Below are 20851 nucleotides of genomic sequence, written 5' to 3' on the forward strand. Positions count from 1 at the left end.
TTAGTTGACAAGACCAACAATGTACCTTCACAGTCCTCCGTCAGGGATGTATCAACTCTCCACCCATATGTCGTAAGTTTGTTCACAGAGATCTTGATTGCTTTTCCCTTCTACAAGATATTACACTAGTCCATTACATTGATAACATCATGGACCCAATGGACCCAGTGAGTGAGAAGCAGCAATGACTGTGAACTTATTGGTGTGACACTTGCATGTCAAGGGATAGAAAACAAATTTGGCTAAAATTTAGGGGACTTCAATCTCAGTAAAACTTCTAAGGGTTCAGTGGTGTGGGGCCTGTTGAGATATTCCTTCCAAGGCAAAAAATAAGTTGTTGGATTTGGCCCCTCCTAAAATCAAGATAAAAACACAATGCCTAGTGGGCCTATTTGTATTTTGGAGGCACCACATTCCTCATTTAGGTGTGTTACTCTGGCCCATTTTTTGAGTTACCCTAAAGGTTGACAGTTTTGAGTGGGGCCTAAAATAGAAGCTCAGCAACAGGTCCAGGCTGCTGTGCAAGCTGCCCTGCCACTTGGGCCATATGACCCAGCAGATCCAATAGTGTTTGAGATGTCAGTGGCAGATAAGAATGCTGTTTGGAGCCTTTGGCAGGCCCCCATAGGTGAGTCACAGAATAGACCTCTAGAATTTTGTAGTGAGGTTCTACCATCTTGTATAGATAACCACTGTCCTTTTGAGAGATAGCTCTTGACCTGCTACTGGGCCTTGGTAGAAATGATGTTTGACTATGGATTATTAAATTGTCATTTGACTTAAATTGCCTATAATGACCTGGGTGCTTTCTGTTCCATCTATCCATAAAGTTGGGTGTACAAAGTAACATTCAACAATCAAATGGAAGTAGAGTATACTTAACCGGGCTTGAGCAGGTCCTGAAGGCACAAGCAAGCTACATGAGGAAGTGGTTAAAATGCCCGTGGTCCTCACTCCTGCCACTCGGCCTTCTGTCTCCCAGCTTGCACCTTCAGCCTCATGGGGAGTTTCCTATGATTAGATGATAGAAGAAGAGAATACTAGAACCTGATTTACAGATGGTTCTGCATGATATGCAGACACCAGCTGAAAGTAAACAGCTGCAGCACTACAACCCCTTTCAGGGATATTCCTGAAGGACAGTGGTGAAGGGAAATTTTCCATTAACAAAACTTTGAGCAGTGTACCTGGTTGTGCACTTTAGTTGAAAGTACAAATGGCCTAATGTGTGACTGCATACTGATTCATGGGTGGTATCCAGTGGTTTGGCTGGATGATCAGGGACTTGGAAAGAACGTAACTGGAAAATTAGGGACAAAGACACTGTGGGAAAAGGTATGTGAATGGACCAGTCTGAGTAGTCAAAAACTGTGAAGGTGTCTCATGTGAATGCTCACCAAAGGGTGACCTCAGAAGAGGGGGATTTTAATAATCAGTGTCTCATGTGAATGCTCACCAAAGGGTGACCTCAGAAGAGGGGGATTTTAATAATCAAATGGATAAAATGGCCCATTGTGTGGCCACCACTGAGCTTCTTTCTCCAGCCACCTCTGCCATCACCTAGTAGGCTCATAAACAAAGTGGCCATGGTGGCAGGGATGGAGGTTATGTATGGACTCGGTAACATGGACTTTTACTTACAAAGGCTGACCTTTCTAATGCCACCACTGGGTGTCCCATCCAATTTCAGAGACCAATACTGAACACTTGATATGGGACCATTTCTCAGGGTGGTCAACCACCTACCTGGTGGCAATTTGGTTACATTGGAACTCTTTCATTATAGAAGGGGCAGTTGTTTGTCCTTACTGGAATAGACATTTACTCAGAATATAAATTCGTCTTTCCTGCATACAATACTTCCACCAATACTACCATCAGTGGACTCACAGAATCCCTCAGCCACTGTGATGACAATCCACATGGCATTACCTCTGACCAAGGAGCTCATTTCACAGGCAAAGAAGTGTGGCAGTTGGCTCAGGCTTACGGCATTCACTGGTCTTATCATCTTCCCATTATTCTGAAGCAGCTGGCTTGAAAGGATTATGTAACGGTCTTTTGAAGTCACAATCACAATGCCAACCAAGTGACAATACTTTGCAGGGTTGGGGCAGAGTTCTCCAGAAGGCTATGTATGTTCTGAATTAGCATCTGATATATGGTACTGTTTCTCCCACAGTCAGAATTCAAGAGTCCAGAAATCAAGGGGTGGAAGTAGAAGTGACACCACTCACCATTACCCCAGTTGACCTGCTAGCAAAGTGTTTGCTTCCTGTTCCTGCAACATTATGTTCTGCTGGCCTAGAGGTCTTAGTTCCAGGAGACACAGCAATGTTTTCATTGAACTGTAAGTTAAGACTGCCATGTGACCACTTCGAGCTCCTCTTGTCTTTAGGTCAACAGGCTATTAAGGGAGTTACAGCATTGGCAGGGGTGATTGACCCAAACTATCAAGAAGAAATCAGACTACTACTCCATAATGGAGGTAAGGAAGAGAATGTCTGGAATACAAGAGAACTCTTAGGGTATCTGTTAGTATTACCATGCCCTGTGATTAAGGTCAATGGGAAACTACAACAACCCAATCCAGTCAGGACTACAAATGACTCAGAGCCCCCGGGAATAAAAGTCTAGGTTACTCCACCAGATAAAAAGCCATGATCACCCAAGGTGCTTGCTGAAGGCAAAGGAAATACAAAATGGGAAATAGAAGAAGGTAGTTATGAGTATCTGCTATGACCATGTGACCAGTTAAAGAAATGAGAACTATAATTGTCATCACTATTTCCTCCTTATTTTGTTAAGAATATGTTTGTGCATATATACACCTGAACTAAGAAAATTTTTTTTTTTTTTTTTTTGAGATGGAGTCTCGCTCTGTCGCCCAGGCTGGAGTGCAGTGGCGCGATCTCGGCTCACTGCAAGCTCCGCCTCCCGGGTTCACGCCATTCTCCTGCCTCAGCCTCCCGAGTAGCTGGGACTACAGGCGCCCACAACCGCGCCCGGCTAATTTTTTGTGTTTTTAGTAGAGACGGGGTTTCACCATGGTCTCGATCTCTTGACCTTGTGATCCGCCCGCCTCGGCCTCCCAAAGTGCTGGGATTACAGGCGTGAGCCACCGCGCCCGGCCCAGAAAATATTTTTATTTCTTTTTGTCTTTTTTTATCATGTAACAAGATTTATTGACTTCACATCAGCATTTAAATGTTGGTAATTTTATGTAGTAGTATTCAGGTTAAGAACTGGTGCATTTTTAATTGTATAAAGGATAGTTGTATTATGTTAGGCACAAATACGACCTTACTATTGTCTTTATTTGGGCCGTAAGTATGATTTAAGGAGATTTGTATGGATGCCAAGTTGACAAGGGGTGGACTTGTGATGGTTAATATTAGGTGTCAACTTGATTGGATTGAGGGTTGTTTAGATGGCTGGTAAAGCACTGTTTCTGGGTGTGCCTGTGAGTGTGTGGCCAGAGGAGACTGATTTTTGAGTTGGTGTCCTGCAATAGGAAGATACATCTTCAATGTAGTTGGACACAATTTGCACAATTTAGTGCAGATAAAACAAAGCAGGCTAAAGAAGGTAGAATAACTTTGCTTGCTGGGTATTCTGAATTTTTTTTCTTATTTTTATGGTGAATGGTTGCTTCTGCTCCTTCTTCCCTTGGACATCAGACTCCAGGTTCTCTGGACTTTGGACTCTGGGACTTGCACCAGTGGCTTCCCCAGGGCTTTTAAGCCTTTGGCCACAGCCTGAAGGTTGCACTGTTAGCTTTCTTAGTTTTAAGGCTTTTGGACTTGAATTGAGCCATTCCTGTCTTCTCTGTTTCCCAGCTTGCAGATGGCCTGTAGTGAGACTTTGCCTTGTAGTTTAGTAAGCTAATTCTCCCTAATAAACTCCTTTATGTATATATTTGCATCCTATTGGTTCTGTCTCTCTGTAAAACCCTGATTAATACAGATCTAATAGATATTTACAGAACATTTTATCCAACAGCTACAGAATACACAATCGTCTCTTCTTCACAAGGATTATCCTCAAGGATAGACCATACGTTAGGTCACAAAATAAGTCTTAAAACTTTACAAAAATTGAAATAATACCAAGCATCTTCTTTGACCACAATGAAATAAAACTACAAATTAATAACAAGAGGAATTTTGGAAGTCGTAGAAATACATGAAAATTAAACAACATACCTTGAATGAACAATGGGTCAATGAAGAAATTTTTAAAAAATGTATTAAAACAAATGAAAATGGAAACACAATATATCAAAACCTATGGGATACAGAAAAAGCAGTACTCAGACGGAAATATATAAATATAAGTGCCTACATTAAAAAAAAAAAAAACCCTCAGATAAACAATCTAACAATGGACTTTAAAGAACTAAAAAAGCAAGAGCAAAACAAACCCAAAATTGGTAGAAGGAAATATCAGTACAGAAATAAATGAAACTGAAATAAAGAAAACAAAGATCAATGAGACAAAAAAAGTTTTTTTTGAACTAAAACAAAAGTGGCAAAACTTCAGCCAGACTAAGAAAAAAACAAAGATCCAAATAAATGAAATCAGAAATAAAAAGGAGACATTGCAACTGATACTACAGAAATTCAAAGGATTATTCATGGCTACTATGAGCAACCATATGCCAATAAATCAGATAATCTAGAAGAAACTGACAAATTCCTAGGCACATACAACCTACTCAGATTGAACCATGAAAAAATACAAAACCTGAACAGACCAATAATGAGTAACAAAATCAAAGCCATAAGAAAAAGTATCCTAGTAAAGAAAAGCCCAGTATCTGACGGCTTCACTGCAAATTTATACCAAACATATAAAGAAGAGCTAGTATCAATCATATTCAAACTATTCTGAAAAATAGAGGTGAAGAAAATCTTTCTATATTCATTTATGTGGCCAGTACTGCTCTGATACAAAAACCAGAAAAAGATACAACAACAAACAAACAAGCAAACAAACAGAAAACTGCAGGTCAAAATCACTGATAGTTATTGATGCAAAAATTCTCAACAAAACACTAGCACACTAAATTCAACCATATATTGAAAAAATCATTCATCATGACCGAGTGAGATTTATCCCTGAGATACAAGGTTGATAAACATACACAAACCAGTCAGTGTGATAAACCCCATACAAACAGAATGAAGGATAAAAACCCTCTGATAATTTCAATTGATGCTGAAAAGGAATTTGATAAAAATTCAGCATCACTATATGATAAAAACCCTCAAAAGTCTGGGTATAGAAGGAACGTATATCAACATCACAAAAGTCATATTTGTCAGACCCACAGCTAGTACCATACAGAATGAGGAAATACTGAAAGCCTTTCCTGTAAGATCTACTATATGACAAGGATACTCACTGTCACCACTGTTATACAACACTATCTTGGAAATTTTAACTAGAACAATCAGACAAGAGAAAGGAACGTAAGCCATTCAAGTTGGAAAAGAAGAAGTCATACCTTTTTTTGCAGCTGATATATTCTTATGTTAAAAAAAACCTTAAAACTGTACCAATAAACTATATGAACTGAAAACAAATTCAGTAAAGTTGCAGAATACAAAATCAACATACAAAATTAGTAGCATTTCCACATGCCAACAGTGAACAATGTGAAAAAGAAATTTTAAAATGTCCCTCTTATAATACCTAAACATGAAATTAAATACCTAGGAATTAAATTGGACAAATAAGTGAAAAACCTCTATAATGAAAACTATAAGACACTGATAAAATAAATGGAAGAGGAACAAAAATAAAAATAAAAACATATCTCATGTTAATGAATTAAAAGAATCAATATTGTTAAAATGTCCATATTACACAAAGCAATCAACAGAGTCAATGCAATCCATATCAAAGTACCAATGACATCTTTGCAGAAATAGAAAAAGGAGCTCTAAAATTTATATGGAACTACAAAAGATCCAGAATGGCCACAGCTATTCTAAGCAAAAAAAAACAAAACCAGAGGAATCACATTACCTGACTTCAAATTATACTAAGGATAATGTAATCAAAACAGCATGGTCCTGACATAAAAACAAACACATAGACCAATGAAATAGAATAGAGAACACACAAACATATCCACACACTGAAAGGGTACTCATTTTTGACAAAGATGCCAAGATCACGCACTGGGGAATAAGTACTTTTAATAAATGATGCTGGGAAAACAGAACATCCATTTGTAGAAAAATGAAACTAGACCACTGTCTCTTGCCATTTACAAAAATCAAACCCAAATGGATTAAACACTTAAATATTAGACCTTGAGCTATGAAACTACTACAGGAAAACACTGGGGAAACTCTCCAGGACATTGGCCTGGGCAAAGATTTCCTGAATAATACCCCACAAGCACAGGCAACCAAAGCAAACATGGACAAATGGGATCACATCAAGTAAGAAAGATTCTGCACAACAAAGCAAACATTCAACAAAGTGAAGAGGCAACCTAAGGAATTGGAGAAAATATTTGGAAACTACCCATCCGATGAGAGATTAATAACTATAACACATAAGGAGCTCAAAAAAATCTAATATTCTGATCAAACATGGGAAAAAGATTGAATAGACATTTCTCATAAGAAGACATACAAAGGGCAAACAGGCATATGAAAAGGTGCGCAACATCACTGATCATCAGAGAAATTTAAATAAAAACTGCAATGGGATATCATCTCACCTCATTTAAAATGACTTATATCCAAAAGACAGGCAATAACAAATGTTGGTGAGGATGTGGTGAAAAAATAATCCTTGTACAATATTGGGGGGAATGTAAATTAATACAACCACTGTGGAGAGAAGTTTGGAGATACCGTCAACAACTAAAAATACAGCTACAATATGGTCCAGCAATCCTATCCCTGAGTATATATTCAAAATAAAATAAATCAGTATATCAAAGAGAGATCTGCACTCCCATGTTTGTGTCAGCATCATTCACAATACACAAGATTTAGAAGTCAGCCATGTGTCCATCAACAGATGAATGGGTAAAGCAAATATGATACATATAGATACTGAAGTACTATCAGCCACAAAATCATGAGATCTTATCATTTTCAACAACATTGATATAATTGAAGATTATTATGTTAAGAGAAGTAAGCCAGGCCCAGAAATACAAGCATCATATGCTCTCACTTATTTTTGGGATTTACAAATCAAAATAATTGAACTTATGGTGATAGTGAGTAGAAGGATGGTGACCACAAACTGGCAAGGGAAGTGGGGATGTGGGGATGTGGGGATGTTTAATAGGTACAATATAGATAGGTAGAAAGAGTGAATAAGACCTAGTGTTTGATAGCACAACAGGGTGACTATAGTCAATAATAACTTAACTGTACATTTTGAAATAATTTAGAGAATGTAATTGGATTTTTTGTAATACAAAAGATAAATGCCTGAGGGGATAAATATACCACTTTCCATGATGAGATGATTATGTATGGCAAGTCTGTGTGAAACCATCTCATGTACACCATAAATATATGGTATATACCTACTATGTTCTCACATAAATTAAAAATAAAAATTTAGTACATGAAAATATTTTTTAAAGTTTTAGTATTACAATACACTAGTCATTTTGATTTTGTCTTGATGAGGAAATAGATCAGATTAGACAGTAGGGTAATTTGGGTATCCCAATGATACACATTTTTTTAAATATCATTTTTTGTCAGATTCTCTAAAACTCATATTTATCTTACGTTATAAATTTATATTAATTGCTAACATACATAAGGGTATAAATTCTAAATCTACCTTCAACACTACTTGTAGCTTTACTATACCAAGGTTATGTGTAAGAATGTAATTAATTAGAAATCATAAGTGTTACTAAAGAGCTTTCAATCTATTCTCTGGGTGCATATCTAGCTATACAGCAAACTACATTGTGGTAAGGGCAATGTAAAGTTACAAAAATGTATGGTAATTCAAATAATAAAAACAGATAGAGATCCACTTTAGATTAGTAAAATGAGACATAATAAAAGTATAGAAAGAAAAAAATGTGCAGAGTAGGTGACTCCAAACATCCACCCCTCCACATCAACATTTAAAAAAGGTAGAAACAGTCAGAACCAACATTATCAAAACTCTGAAAACAATCAAATATTTATGCCCAAACAAATGCTAAATCAAAGAAAAGCTAGCTTAAAAATTGTAGAAAAGGCTGGGTGTGGTGGCTTATGCCTGCAATCCCAGCACTTTGATAGGCCCAGGCGGGCGGATCACAAGGTCAGGAGATGAAGACCATCCTGGCTAACATGGTGAAATTGCATTTCTAATAAAAACACAAAAAATTAGTCAGGCGTGGTGGTGGGCACCTGTAGTGCCAGCTACTCAGTAAGCTGAGGCAGGAGAATGGCGTGAACCCGGGAGGTAGAGCTTGCAGTGAGCCAAGATGCCTCTGCACTCCAGCATGGGTGACAGAGTGAGACTCCATCTCAAAAAAAACATAAATATAAATATAAATATAAATATAAATAAATAAATAAATAAAATAATAATAAAAAGATAGGAAAGCTTTGTGGCATTTTTACATACCCTTGTATTAATGGCTTCACAGATCATCAGTTGTTTTGAAGATAGCTGCCCATGTTCTGGGTGTGGGACCCTGGTCTGAGGTTCTGGAGGGAGCATAACAAAGTGTTCACAATTTATTATGTTTGTCTTTTCTAACCTGTTAAGAAACTACCTGAAATTTTAATGAAGGATACTTTTCTTTGTTTCACCTAGTATGAACACCCTTAGGGTAGAAAAGCAGTAGTTATTTCATAAAAACATTGTAAGGTTAATAAAAACTTATAGTGATCAGGAGCAGAAGATTATAGTTGAGTTATGTAAAGCTTGGAAGTTAAAGCTGTGGAGTTTCTCTGGAATATCAGGACATTCAAAAGCACCTGTGTATACTAGTGATTTTAAAAATCTGTACCTCTATTGGGACAGGATGTATTGCCAGAAAATTAAAAAAAAAAAAAAAAAAAAAAAAAAACCTAAGTTTGTACAATTAGCTGATCTCTATGTTCAATGCAAGCAGGAAACGAAACATAAAGCATGAGTATAAATCATTTGGACAGGTGCTAAGAGTATCTAAGCACAGAACCAATTATCAAAAACTGGGAGAGGTATGTATTATTTTGTTGTTTTCCCTCCTGGTATTTTTTTTTAAAAAAATCTTTATCAAGAAAGTAGTTGAATACAAGCTAAAGAAATCCAAACTTTAGTAGAAACTTCAAAAACCACATACAACATGGATTATAATGTTTACAAAAATAGTTTGGAGAAGTCATTTAATAGACAACTGCACACTACAGCAACAAAACATAGCAAATTCTAGGGGACAGGAAGAATCATTTGTCTTTAATATGTTCAAAGACCTAAAGAAAACCAATACACAAGAAGTAAAAGAAAGAATAAAACAATGTATTCACAAAATAAGAATACTAATAAGGAGAAATAAATTTAAAAAGGAATAAAATAAAAGTTCTGTAGTTGAACATACTAACATTAAAACGAAAATTTTACTATAGAGATTCTACAGCATGTTGCAACAAGGAGAAGGAAGAATAATTTTACTTTAAGACAACATAACTGAAATAATTTAGCCTGAAGAACAGCAAGTAAAACAGAATGAAGAAAAGTGAACAGATACTAAGGGATCAGTGAGGTGCCTTCAAATTGAACGATATACTCATATGGGAGGTCCAGAAGAAAAAGAGACTGAGAAAAGGGTGAAAAAAAAATTTGACTAAAGAATGACAAAAAAATAAAAAACTTCAGAAACTTGATAATAGACAAAAATTTACACATCAAAGAAGTGCAACAGTCTCCAAACTTCATGAACTCAGATCCACCTCAAAATACATTATAGATCAAACAAAAGACAAAAACAGAAAATCTTGAAAGCCACAAGAGAAAAGTGCTCATCAGGTACGAGAAATTCTTAAAATAATTTATAGCTGACTTCTCATAAAAAACCACGGAGGACAGAAGGAAGTAGGATGACATATTTAAAGTAATAAGTTAAAAATACTAACAACAAATAATTCTATATCTGGTCAAAATAAAGGTGAGTTTAAGATACTTGCACATAGACAAAATGTGACAGAAACTGTTTTATTAATGGATGTGCTCTACAAGAAATGTTTAAGGAAGTCATTTGGTCATTTCAGCCAGTAGCAGGTTTGCAACTCGCTGGACAGAGCTCCGAGGGACAACTGAACGCCTCTCTGCCACTGTCTTTGCAGTGGATCTGCCCTTGCTACCCCTGGACTAACAAAGGAGCAAAGATGCTAAGTGCCTTATCTACACCTCCAAAAAAATGCAGTCAACCCAAGGAGAAGAGGCCAGTCCATCTCCCGTATGTCCCACCACCCACCCATGCATCACCAGATAGGGAACCCCTGTCTTGGGCCCACAGTTCAGACCCTCCATCCTAAGATGATTGTACTGAGAAATTGATGACATGCATCTCTCTAAGGTGGAGCCCCCGGGAGACAAGCAAAAACCCTTGACTACAATCATTACTGGATTTCCTTCATCTGCCATCCCCATGTTCAGAAAGAAACATAAACTGGGAGATCATCCCAGATCTCCAGTGGGCAGGCTAGGAGTCACAATCTATAGCCAACACCCAAAAGGGAGAAACACCCACACTTTCAGAACATTGAGAGGAAACACTGCTGCAACTGTGAAAAAGCATAGGGGAGCCACACAACTGAGCAAGAGTCTACCAACAGACCAATATGCCCAAGTGCAAATTACTGGATCACACTCCAAAGCTTCAACACCAAAAAAAAAAAACAAAACAAACAAACCAAAAAAACTCACTAACATACCCCCCTCTGAAACCAAAACCAAGAAGTTAGCTTCAAATAAAGACCCTGCACAATGCATCAGTCCTGTGAAAACATTCAGTAGTCTATTGACTGTACTCAGTTTGCCCTGCAGTTAAAGAAACACCCACATGCAGAGATGTGACTCAGTTCAAGAACTCCAGTAACTTAAATGGTGAGAGTGTTGTACATCCTCCAAATGACTGCATCAGTTCTCCATCAAGAGTTCTGAGCCAGGCAGAGCTGGCTGAAATGACAGAAATAGAATTCAGAATAGGATATAAAAGGACCATCAAGATTCAGGAGAATAACAAAACCCAATCTGAAAAAACTAAGAATTACTATAAAATGATACAGGAGTTGAAGGATGAAATAGTCAGTATTAAAACAAAATCCTAATGGATCTCACAGATCAGAATAACCACATACAAGAATTTCACAATGTGATCACAAATATTAACAATAAAATAAACCAAGCAATGAAAAGAGCCTCAGAACTAGAAGACTGGCTTTCTGAAATAAGACAGACAAAACTAAAAAGGAAAAGAATAAAACAAAATGAATAAATCCCCCAAGAAATATTAAATTATGTAAAGAGGCCAAATCTGTGAATCATTGGCATGCCTGAAAGGGAAGGGGAGATAGCAAACAACTTGGAAAACACAATTCAGGACATCATCTATGAAAAGTTCTCCACACTTGCTAGAGAGGCCAACAGTCAAATTCAGAAAATACTGCAAGAGTCTATACAAGAAGATCATCCCCAAGACATATAATCATCAGATTTCCCAAAGTTTAAATAAGAAACAAACAAACAAACAAAAACAACAACAAAAAAACATTAAAGGCAGCTAGAGACAAGGGGCAGTTCACCTTCAGAGGCAACCCCATCAGGCTACAGTGGACCTCTCAGCTGAAACCCTACAAAGCAGAAGAGAATAGAGGCCTTCCTAAGTGAAGGATAAATAAGATCCCTTACAGATAAGCAAATCTCTTTTGTGTGAACCTCAGTGAGGCTAGAGGTTTTATTATCCTTAGCAAATCTATGCAGAAATATAAAACCAAATACTGCATGTTCTCGCTTATGAGTTGAATAATGAGAACTCATGAACACTAAGAAGAAAACAACAGACACTGGGGTCTACTTAATGGCAGATGGTGGGAGGAGAAACAGGAGCAGAAAAAATATTGAGTACATGATTTATTAAATAATCTGTACAACAAACTCCCATGACATGTATTTACCTATGTAATAAACCTTCACATGTACCCCCAAACATAAAATAAAAGTTGTAAAAATACATCACAAGGAAAGAAACATACAGAACATTATTTCTTATAAATGTGGATGCTAAAATCCTCAACAAAACATGAGCAAGCTAAATTCAACAGCATAGTGTTAATGTAAGTATTATACATTAGTGTCAAATGGAATTTACTCCAGCAATGCAAGGATGGTTTAACATAAAAATCAATCAATGTTATACTCCATATTAATTTTTTAAAAAGGGAAAGGGAACCTACATGGCCATCTCAACTGATGCAGGAAGAGTATTTGACAATTTCCAACACTCATTCAAGATGAAGGCACTAAGAAAATTTATGATAAGAATGCCAATCAAACCGCCGATGACATATTACTTCACATATACTGGAATTGACCTAATGTTAAACAAACAAACAAAAACAGAAAACAAAAAATATTGATAAGAACATGGAGAAATTGGAACTCTTGTAGATTTCCGGTGTACATGCACAATGGTTCAGCTGTTATAGAAAAAAGTTTCACAGTTCCTCAAAAAGTGAAACATAGAATTATCATGTGACCTGGCATCTACATGCCAAGGTATACACATAAAATAATTGAAAACAATTACTATAACAATTAAATGTAAGTGCATATTCATAGCAACACAATTTACAATAGCCAAAAGGTGAAGACTGTTCAAATGTTCATAAAATGATGAATATATAAACAAATCACGGTATACAACAATGGAATATTATTCATCTCTAAAAAAGACATGGAATATTAACATATGCTACAATATAGATGAAGCTTTAAAACATTGTCTTATTTGAAATAAGAAAAACATAAAATATCACATAATATATAATTTTATTAATATAGAATATTGAAAATAGGTAAATCAATATACAGAATGAAGATTCAGTTATTCCAGGGGCTAGGAGGAGGGGTGAATGGATAGAAATTATTTAATCAGTAAGATTTTTATTTTGTTTTATTTTAGAGTGTTTGAAATGTCTTGGAACTAGATAGAGCTGGTGATTGTGCAACATTATGAATGTATTAAATGTCACTGACTTGTTCAATTTAAAATAGCTAATTTTATGTTATTTGAATGTCACCTCATTAATTTCTTTTTTAAATAATAGGGCAAGATTAAAGGCCTCATGAAGTTATAAAAACTATAACCACTACCTCCCTAAATTATTAAAATATTATAATAAACATCCTATGTAGCAAAATAGGAAAGCAATTTTTATAATATTTCTTTGTACATTTTTAACAATATATAAAGAAATGAAATAAAATCTGTCTTACCACTGACCCATAGAGTTTCTAAGCTGTGAGACTGGCATATTTCATAACCGATACTGGGATTTTTCAGAGTGCATGTATTTCAACCATTGAAAAATGTGAGTGTGCCTTTGCACCTAGAGCACAGCACATATTTGTTACATAAAGCAGGCTGGAAAGACAGAGCTTTAGAAGATGGATGCATTTGAACATTCAGACTGCCATCCATATAAATCTACAGAGTGATAATTAGTTTCATTATTATTGCTATGCCCTAACCAACTACAAATGCCTTTCTAGCTATTATGAATAAATTTAGAAACCCAATGAAGTAATTCTGTTATACTTGGTAGCAGTCTGCTACACCAAAATACTTACATTGGATTAGGGTGCATTGATGTCTACACTTTTGTGCACACAGTTAATTATGGCTTAGAAACAAGTGTATTAACACACTAGGTGTTACTTTGTTTCCCATGAAAATGCACAGGTGGAGGTTTCTCCCATTCCTTTCGATGTGAATCCACTGAGAACCTTCAAATAGGAAGGGAATCCTATTAGAGCAGTCCCTTTATAATTTTAGAATAAGAATTGTTGAAGACTGAGTTTATAATAAAATAACAGAATCAGTGTGAGGTAAACTCCCTACTTGACAGGTTCACAAAGCAGTGGAAATGGTGCTAAATGATCTGTCAGGCAATTCATTTAACTAAGTCTCAAGGACATTAGAAACATTTAGCATAAAATGATTTTTAAAGGTCAGAAAATGTAAGGGTTTAACAAAATTTGCACTAAGAGAAAATTAGGAGAAACAGTATCAGTTCAAAATGAAACCTGCTTATAGTAACCTGATTACCTAGATACCGATTATTCAAGTTTATAATCATTAGTCTGTTTGCTTTTATCCAATTCACCGCTTACTAGCATTTAAACGCCAGGATGTAAAAGCATATGTAAATAATAAATGGACTTCAAGTTAACTTGATGCCCTGGGAAGACAGTCATGGCATTCAAGGCCTACCCAGAGTCAAAAGACGTGATCCTTGAAAGAAAAGAAGTCATTGTTCAACTGACCGTGGGAATAAACAGCAACCATATAGGTGTGTGCTCCCATCCTAACTAAATCTGGCCATTAACAATGTTGTGCCCAATGAATACAAGTATGGGAAGGCTACTGGCTTTTTCACCAACAACTTTGTTACCGGGACTCATGTTTTAATTAAAGTAACTAAATAAATCTTTATTTATTTATTGTTATCTAAAATATATTAGGTATTTTAATTAAAATAACAATTATTTTATATATATTTATTATATATTAATATATACATTTGTTATTTATATATTATTTATTCACAAATAGGTAGAATAATAGTTATAAAAACTCTTACTGTGAGCTCAATGCATGCAAAGTATATTCTAGGCAGGTAGAATATTAGTTTAATTTCAGAATAAGATGCCATGAAGTGAAATCCGTAAGAAAAAAATAAGACACAGGAATTCACTGAGTCAGCCTAAATCATTATGTGAAAGAAACTAACTCATTGGTTCATCTGATTTTGATGTAACACTCAGGCAAAGCTGGAGATGTCTGTTCAATATACCTAGATAACTCACATATATTGCCATACATTTCATAATTTTTTTCATCTTTTATTATTATTAACAAAGTTTATGGTGTATATTTAGACAGTGACAATTGAAGACTGTAGAATTCTCCTTTAGATGGTGGATTTTTAATTATAATCATTAAAATACAAGCTGACATGTCTAGATTATGGATTGTTAATTGTGATAAAATTAGATGTTATTTATCTACTTCTAGGCTACAGATTCCGATTCATTTGCACACACTTATGAATCTGTTTATGTTGAAATATTTTAAAGTAAACAACAGAGAGTATCAGTCTTTACTGTTAATGACAGTTGCAACACCTTTCAGAGGCTTCTCTTTCATCATGGACTTCTATATTTGCACTGGGTGGAAAGGGATGAGAGTATGAGAATATGAGAAAAAGTCTGTCAATGAAAAACTGGAGATAAGATTTTTTTTAATTATTATTATACTTTAAGTTCTAGGGTACATGTGCATAACGTGCAGGTTTGTTACATATGTATACTTGTGCCATGTTGCTGTGCTGCACCCATCAACTCGTCAGCACCCATCAACTCATCATTTACATCAGGTATAACTCCCAATGCAATCCCTCCCCCCTCCCCCCTCCCCATGATAGGCCCCGGTGTGTGACGTTCCCCTTCCCGAGTCCAAGTGATCTCATTGTTCAGTTCCCACCTATGAGTGAGAACATGCGGTGTTTGGTTTTCTGTTCTTGTGATAGTTTGCTAAGAATGATGGTTTCCAGCTGCATCCATGTCCCTACAAAGGACACAAACTCATCCTTTTTGATGGCTGCATAGTATTCCATGGTGTATATAGGCCACATTTTCTTAATCCAGTCTGTCACTGATGGACATTTGGGTTGATTCCAAGTCTTTGCTATTGTGAATAGTGCCGCAATAAACATACGTGTGCATGTGTCTTTATAGCAGCATGATTTATAATCCTTTGAGTATATACCCAGTAATGGGATGGCTGGGTCATATGGTACATCTAATTCTAGATCCTTGAGGAATCGCCATACTGTTTTCCATAATGGTTGAACTAGTTTACAATCCCACCAACAGTGTAAAAGTGTTCCTATTTCTCCACATCCTCTCCAGCACCTGTTGTTTCCTGACTTTTTAATGATCGCCATTCCAACTGGTGTGAGATGGTATCTCATTGTGGTTTTGATTTGCATTTCTCTGATGGCCAGTGATGATGAGCATCTTTTCATGTGTCTGTTGGCTGTATGAATGTCTTCTTTTGAGAAATGTCTGTTCATATCCTTTGCCCACTTTTTGATGGGGTTGTTTGTTTTTTTCTTGTAAATTTGTTTGAGTTCTTTGTAGGTTCTGGATATTAGCCCTTTGTCAGATGAGTAGATTGCAAAAATTTTCTCCCATTCTGTAGGTTGCCTGTTCACTCTGATGGTAGTTTCTTTTGCTGGAGGTAAGATTTAAAATCACTTTCATTCTAAGACATTTCCTTAGCTGTAGAAATTCTGGGGATAATGATTCCTAATATGTCCATTCTGATGCCTATTTCTTCTTATGTTCTTTTTTAAGCATAGGATATCAGGGGCAGAATATCGTCTTATCATTTGTTCTATTGTATGTTGTATGCAGAAGAAACATATTAGCAGAGTAATTATAGGCAGAGTGATCACAGAATTTATTGACTAAGTTCCAATATTTGACAGTAAAAAGGGAGTGTTAGTAATCAAAATGACAGAAAAAAAGTTGTAAACTAAGCCTATCCCAAACAAAATTTTGATATATGATCACTTTTGGTTATGGGCAAAGGATGATCAGATTGAGAAAAGATAAAGCCTCTTAATTATACTTTATAATCTAATATAGATCTGTTAATAGAAATTTTGATTTATCAAACTAAAATTTCTATTTCCCAATGACTGGGAAATAAAAATAATAGTCCATGAGAATTCAATAAAGTTACTTAAATATTTACAAATTTTATAGATATTTAAGCAAAATTATTTACACAGTAAATACATTTATTTGCATACATTTATTGCAATGGATACATGCTAACAAACTTTAGAAAATGAGCCTAACTTGAGAAAAATAAAAATAAACAAATGACAACCAAAATGAATAATTGGTAAATAACATAGATATTCAATTTTATTAGTAAATTAAAATAATATAAAGTGAAAATGAAGTAGTATTTCCTAAAACTAAGGATTACTTCAGTATCTATACAATCAGCTATTTATTTGCTGATATGCCAGTCTTCGTGCCTATTTATAAAGAAAGATAAAACTAACAGTAAAGTATTTAATAAAAATAATTACAAGAAGGCTTATGAGCTCTTACCTAAAATAATCTTTCTGTAGCCTAAAGTCATTAATTAATTTATTTTAAAAGTAGTAAAAATGTTATAAAATATATAGATTAGGCAATACATAAATAAAAGTCATTTTATACATTTTAACTTGATAAAATCCAAATAATTAAAATAAAAGAGTATAAAAGTAAAAAAAAAAAAAGACAAAAACTGCATGGGTAGTTCAAAAAAGGATTAAACTGCAAAGCTTCATAATATATAATTTTGCTGTAGAATCTGCAATGGTTCACAAGCATTGTGTTTCATAATTTTTCTTCAAAGGAATTGAAATTTTAAATAAGATGTTGCAAATATAGAATATGATTCACATTATAAACTTTACTTTTATTTCCTTTGCAGAGTTTTATTTTTAAGGCACTTTTAACATATTTTATGTATATTCCCTCCAACCTGAAACACACACCATTAGAAGATACCTAGTGTAAATGCACAATAATATGATCTATATTAAAATGTATATAATAACATTAGAGGGCATGCCTTATGCAGAATAATGTGTTACAGTATATTCTGTGATAAGTCAACCAGTTTATTTACAATATTAGAATTAGCTTTATATTCAAAAACATTTATGAATCCAGAATTTATTGTTTTTGAGAGACAGAGTATTGGTTACAATAGACAAAGTTTGATGTAGGAAACTTCCTCAAATCCCAGTGGTTTTATACAAAGTGTTTTGTGTTGGTTTATTTCTCAGTAGCTTTATAAAAACTAATTTGTAATTGTCTGTTTATTCTCTGGTCTCCCTGGTCACAATAACTGAAGAAGAGTCAGGTGGAGTTTTGCTCTACTTCATCTGCAGGTGACACATGTCATCATCAACCCAGACCATTAGCTCAAGAAAATAATGTTTCTGCCTATCTCTGCTAGCATTAGAAAATGAGAGGAGCAGATGTAAACAGAAGGTTAAAAAGAAGCTGTGAATTGGTGTGGTTTCTTATTCTTTAATTGGCTACATGTGTGATCCTGGACTAGCCATGTAATTACTTAAACCTCATATTCCTCATCTACAAAATAAATAGAATGAACCTGAATGATATTTATTTCCTGCTCAGATGTAAAGTTCAGTGATGACAATATGTAAATTAATAAATAATATGTAAATGAATGAGGATGGCTGAGTTACAATAAATCTTTACTTATGAAAAAGAGCAATGAGTTAGATTTGGCTCACAAGCCATAGTTTGCCAACTTTTGATCTAGAATAGTTTCTATTGAATAGGTAGCTGATAAGGTTTGGCTTTGACCTCACCCAAATCTCATCTTGAATTGTAACTCCCATAATCCCCATGTGTCCTGGGAGGGATGTGGTGGGAGGTAATTTAATCCTGGGGTTGGGAGAGGGGTTCCTCTGCTGTTCTTGTAATAGTGAATAAGCCTCACAAGATGTGATGGCTTTATAAAGGGAAGTTCCTCTGCACATGCTGTCTTGCCTGCTGCCATGTAAGACATGCCTTTGCTCCCTCTTTGCCTTCCACCATGATTGTGAGGCCTCTCCAGCCATGTGGAACTGTGAGTCCATTAAACCTTTTTCTTTATAAATTAATTAGTCTCAGGTATATCTTTGTTAGCAGCATGAGAACATACAAATACAGTTAATTGGTACTGGGTGGTGGGGCGCTGCTGTAAAGATACCCAAAAACATGGAAGCAACTTTGGAACTGAATAACAGGAAGAGGTAAGAATAGCTTGGAGGGCTCAAAAGAAGACAGAAACATGTGGGAAAGTTTGAAATTTCCTAGAAATTTGTTTGAAATTTCCTAGAGGCCTCAGAAAACAAGAAGATGTGGGAAAGTTTGCAACTTTTTAGAGACTTGTTGGGAATGGCTTTGACCAAAACGCTGATAGTGATGTAGACAATGAAGTCCAGGCTGCTGTGATCTTAGATGAGGAACTTGTTAGGAACTGGAATAAAGGTGACTCATGCTATGTTTTAGCAAAAAGACTGATAACATTTTGCTCCTTCCCTAGAGATCTGTGGAACTTTGAACTTGAGACAGATGATGTAGGATATCCGGCAGAAGAAATTTCTATGCAGTAATGCATTCAAGAGGTAAGTAGGGTGCTCTTTAAAGCATTCAGTTTTGTTCATCACAAAGTATGGTTTGGAATTGGAACTTATGTTTAAAAGGGAAGCAGAGCATAAAAGTTCAGAAAATTTGCAGCCTGACAATACAATAGAAAAAGAAAACCCGTTTTCTGAAAAGAAATTCAAGCTGGCTGCAGACATTTGCATAAATAATAAGGAGCTAAATGATAATCACCAAGACAATGGGAAAAATGTCTCCAGGACATGTCAGTGGTCTTCATGACAGCCCCTCCCATTATAGGCCCAGAGGCCTAGGAAGAAAAAATGGTTTTGTAGGCTGGCCCCAGGGCCTTGGTGCTTTGTGCAGCCTCAGAATTTGGTTCCACTCATCCCAGCAATGACTAAAAGGGGCCAAAGTATAGCTTGGGCTGTGGCTTCACCGACTGAAAGCCTCAAGCCTTGGCAGCTTACACGTGGTGCTGTCCCTGTGGGTGTGCAGAAGTAAAGTACTGAGGTTTGGAAACCTCTGCCTAGATTTCAGAGAATGTGTGGAAATGTCTGGATGTCCAAGCAGAAGGCTGCTTCAGGGATGGAGCCGTCATGGAGAACCTCTGCTAGGGGAAGTGTGGAAGGGAAATGTGGGATTGGAGCCTCACAGAGTCCCCACGGAGCTATGAGAAGAGGGCTGCCATTCTCCAGAAACCAGAATGGTAGATCCATTGACGGCTTCCACTGTGCACCTGGAAAAGTAGCAGAGCAGATACTGAATGCTAGCCTCTCAAAGCAGCTGGGGCGGTGGGGGTGGGGGAAGGTGTGAGGGGCTATATTTTGCAAAGCCTTAAGGGCAGAGCTGCCTGAGACCATGGGAATCCACCACTTGCTGCATCAGCATGACCTGGATGTAATACATGTCGTCAAACGAGATTGTTTTGGAAGTTTAAGGTTTAATGACTGCACTATTGGATTTCAGATTTGCACGAGACCTCTAGCCCTTTGTTTTGGCCAATTTCTCCTATTTGGAATGGATGTATTTGGCCAATGCCTGTACCCCCATTGTATCTAGGAAGTAACTAACTTGCTTTTGATTTTACAGGCATAGGAAGAAGGGACTTGCTTTGTCTCAGATGAGTCTTTGGACTTGGAATTTTTGGTTAATGCTGGAATGAGTTAAGACTTTGGGAGACTGTTGAAACCACATGATTGTGTTTTGAAATTTGGTATCATGAGAACTGGGAGGGGCCAGGCATGGAATGATATGGTTTGGCTGTGTCCCCACACAAATCTCGTCTTGAATTGTAGCTCCCATAATCCACACTTGTCCTAGGAGTGATCTGGTTGGAGGTAATAGAATCATGGGGCCAGGTTTTCCCATGCTGTTCTTGTGATACTGAATAAGTCTCACA

This window comes from Macaca nemestrina, chromosome 5 (assembly GCF_043159975.1).
Source record: "Macaca nemestrina isolate mMacNem1 chromosome 5, mMacNem.hap1, whole genome shotgun sequence".
Taxonomy (NCBI): domain Eukaryota; kingdom Metazoa; phylum Chordata; class Mammalia; order Primates; family Cercopithecidae; genus Macaca; species Macaca nemestrina.